At 38.8% G+C, this 4,343-nt stretch overlaps 1 non-coding gene across 1 annotated transcript; it reads right to left on the bottom strand.

The window, feature by feature from the left end:
- Positions 1-921: 921 nt before the first annotated feature.
- On the bottom strand, positions 922-994 carry Trnav-aac. The gene has a single exon. It is a non-coding gene; the product is annotated as a tRNA-Val (tRNA).
- Between the last annotated feature and the right edge of the window lie 3,349 nt (positions 995-4,343).

Below are 4,343 nucleotides of genomic sequence, written 5' to 3'. Positions count from 1 at the left end.
CATACTGCCATAATACTGCCGAAGCCATCTTTTAAGGTCCAAGTAGCTACCTACTTCCGCAAACTCAGGTACAATTATCACACAAGGATTAAGGGGGACACTCTCTTAACAGAAGGCTTGGATATTTACGAAGGCTTTTGGGATCGAAATATGTTTTTACCATCAAAACACAACTAAAGCAAAAGACATAACAACTAAATCCACTAATTTCGTGGTCCGCTTGTCCAATTAATATATTACAATTAATTAAGGTTTTTAGTTGAGATAAAAACCATTTGAAAAATGGCAAAAAGGAAGAAAAATTCAAAAAGTGGGGTTGAGATGGGAAGTTAGTGTCCGAGTGGATCGAGGTCACGATTGCTCAAGTGGTAGAGCAGCGGCGTATCTAGCCGAAGATCGTGGGTTCGAATCCCGCTCGTGCCATTGACTTTTTTATCTCAACTAAAAAACCTTAATTAATTGTAAGACATAACAACATTCACTTTGGAGATCCGGAGTGAAGTTTGGGGTTCAACCAAGCTCATCTTTCTAATCAAAAGTCCTCGATCTATCCAGATCAACCTCAAAATTTCTTTTATCGCAAATTAATTCGTTCCCGCTCCTNATAAATATTATTTTACTTTTAATATTGTGTCGAGTAAGTTATCCATTGTTATCAGAGAATTATTTTGGTAATTGTTATTCAATAATTATTAAAGTTGAAGAGCACTGATGAAGACCTCAATAAAGGTAGAAAGCTTGGCATAATTTACACAATTTACTTGTTTTTGATGACCGCATACCCTGATCGCAAACTTACTGCAAAATATTTATGAATAAATATTATTTTTATGTAAGGTTCAATTCACTAATTTCGTGGTCCGCTTGACCAATTAATTTATTACAATTAATTAAGGTTTTTAGTTGAGATAAAAATGTCAATGGCACGGGCGGGATTCGAACCCACGATCTTCGGCTTGTTACGCCGCTGCTCTACCACTTGAGCTATCGTGACCTCGATCCACTCGGACACCAAAAAGGAGGGAAAACTCAAAAGGTGGGGTTGAGATAGGAAGTTGGTGTCCGAGTGGATCGAGGTCACGATAGCTCAAGTGGTAGAACAGCGGCGTATTTAGCCGAAGGTCGTGGGTTCGAATCCCTTTCGTGACACTGACTTTTTTATCTCAACCAAAACCTTAATTAAAGATTAATTAATTGAAAAGAATTTATTTGGTCAATCGGACCACGAAACATAATCGAAATTATTATCTATTTCAAGGAAATTCAATATTCCTATAAATAAAATTAAACACAATTTTTAAATAACGGAGCTATTTATAATTTACTGCAAGAATTGAGACGTCAACTGAAATGTGTATAACTGAATCAACCTTGTGTAAAGCGATTAAACTAGGTAAACATTTCCAACTGTGTCTGTTCACAAGCGTCGCGGTATAGAGCCACAAAAGCGAAACTCTATTACTTCTCTCTACCGTAATTGTCAAAATTCGCAGTCGTGCTTTACGATAAGTTTGAGATAAGTTTAAATGCAATAGAAAAACGGAAAAATTATGAAGGGTGAAAACTTGAGAAACTTCATTGTTATCTCATCGAATAACGTTAATAACGTCGTGATTTGTAGTTTGGTCGTTTCGCGATCGTTCTAGTTCACTTATTCTCGCTATTTTGATCGGTATATTGCACATCTTTAGTGCATATCGATCGATAGATATATGCATACATTCGTAAATAAATTCATTTATCTTGGTTTATCCAGAATATTGGGTCAAGAGAACGCCCTATTATAACTTCTATGTCATCAATGTATCTGTATAGTATGTGATGTATTTTTTCATACGTATATCCCGGTATTATGGTAAAACACATCACACACAACATAGATACTCAAGAAACCCTTTCTTGCGCTTTGGGCTTTCCCGATGGGATGTTCGGTGTCCACTTCGCTGATAAGTGATTCGGAATGGAGGGGCTATGACTACGCTGACGGCGTCCCTCGAATGCGTGAGGATGGTGGACGGGGGCGGATGTTTATCGTGATCTTCGTTTTGGCTACCTTTACCGTAGGCATAGTCTCCTCTAGGGGGTTGTTAGAGATTCCACTAAAATCGAAACCTCGGCCTGAGCGCATCCGAAGTTTTCGACGCTAGCGGAGGCCCTAACCCAGGGAGATAGAGTTGTCTCTATCTAGGGAGTGCGTGGAAGACAAGGCCGATGCATTTGGACCTCTTTTTGGGTATCCCTTTACGCGCGGCACTGGTTAAGTGCACATTGTTAACCCACTCGGAAGGGGTAAGCGGGAGAAGTCAGCTTGTCTGTCGATTAGTCTGTGGATTTGCGGACTTCTACACCGAACCTCACGGAAGAAGTAGATTTTCCATGCGCGGAGGTGACTCGCTCCTAACTTGAGAATCTAAACGTATGATGATAAGGCCTGACGGCTAGGTGCGCACGTTAAAGAACCTAAATGTTAAATGTCCTTGCGACCCCAATGGGAAACATTGCCCGAGAACAGTATAGTTACCTCTACACAGCAATTCTTACTCCAAAGAGAGGTAAGGCAAAGAAGCACCGAGGAGTATGCTTAATTTAGGAAAAAGTGCACGTATTGTTATAAATTATTATAAGTAGGTCGGGTAGAGAAATAACTGGGATCCAAAAAAACCTATCGTTCATTTTTCTAACAATGGCACACCTTGTGCTGATTGTGGCCCTCTTCCTATAGAACAAATAAGTAATGACTATTGTAGAAAAGAACTTTCTTTTGCAATCTTCTTTGTCACCACGTAGCGTTTCAGCCGGCAGAGAGGATTATCTGGGAAGGCAGTGGAACTGAGCTTTTGACGGTTTTGACGAATTTTTTGTAATAGGCTAAGCTATTTAAGTAATAAAGGGAATATTAAGGTCTCGGTATGGCGGAGTTTGATACATAAAAAGAATTATCTTAGGAATTTTGATTGGAATCTTTAGATCGGTTGGGAGTTGGAATGCTTGGTTGACCCCAAAGTTCGATAATTATTTTATTTTATTATTATCTTACGCTGACTGGCAAAAAATTCCAGCCACTTGTAATATAACTAGATTTGTATATATTTTTGTATATTAATCAAAGTTTCACGTTTTTTAACGTTTAATAATTGAGTCTTTGTCTAAAAAGTAAAAAAATGGAATTGGAAAATGAAGAAAAAAAATATAAAAAAGACGGACAGAAAAAATTTGTTTTAATTTTGATTTAGATTTCTAATTAACATTTCAACATCGCGTATTTCTTCCTCTTGCCTTAATTACCTCGGAGATGCCTCGGCATACTTTCTACCAATCTGGAAATGTCTCTTTGCTGGGGTGGTTAGCCCATTCTTCACGAAGAGTCCTTACAAGATCGTGGAGTTATCAGGAAGTGATGGACGTGCTCTTATTCGTCTTTTGAGGTTATATAGTATAGGATTGTCGCTGATTTCATCGAGGATAGGCAACATGATATTCCAAATTTCATCCACATAGCAAGTGGTCGTCAAAGACCCTCCACGAACAACAACCAACTCTGTGCGACTCTCCATTGAAATTCTCGCCCACACCATCACTGAGCTACGTTGAAAAGGTTGGCTCTGGGAAAAACAACAAGCTTCGCACATTTCATTTCGCCTTCTCCACACTCTTTCATGTCCATCTGGAGATCAATCTAGAAGAGCAAATCTACACTAATTTCTAAAAAGTACAGCAGATACAATCGTACAAAGACCAATGGCTGTGTCCTCAAGAAAATGGGAACCGTGCAACTGTTTATTCTGGTCAATTCTGGTCCTTTTACGGGGCAAAAATACATCAGCCATCTTCTGCGATCAGAAATTTGGAGACATCGAACAACGATGAATCGCTTGAACAACAGTAAAGTGCCGGTTTTGCAACATTCTCAAACTCAAAAACGGTCATCCTGTGGTTCTCTTACCCTTGGGCGTCCAGAACCGGGACATCTGTGGTAGGACCCTTAACCCCGTTTCTCGGCAAATCTTATGGCGCGGCGTCTCGCAGAGTTTCGTAAGGACCTCCGATGACAATAGCCGCATACCTGATGGAACGTCCATCATCAATGGCCACACTACGCACAACATCCTCAACTCTAAGTGGCATTTTTAAGTTGAAAAAAATGAAATTAAGAAGACAAAGATGAAAACTAAACAGCTTCTTGCTTCAGAATTCAAATGGGGCTGAATAAACATTTTTAAATTTACGTAAAAAGTAAACATTGAAAAATCCTTTATCCTTGTTTTGGATTAAGGATTAGGTATGTTTACCTCTATTTGATATTCCCAATTTAAAACATAGTATAAACAAATATTTATTGATAA

The sequence above is a fragment of the Cimex lectularius genome, unplaced genomic scaffold, assembly GCF_000648675.2.
Source record: "Cimex lectularius strain Harlan isolate CLEC.00 unplaced genomic scaffold, Clec_2.1 scaffold76, whole genome shotgun sequence".
NCBI lineage: Eukaryota > Metazoa > Arthropoda > Insecta > Hemiptera > Cimicidae > Cimex > Cimex lectularius.
The sequence above is the reverse complement of the archived record's forward strand: the minus strand, read 5'-3'. Positions and strand labels throughout refer to the sequence as shown.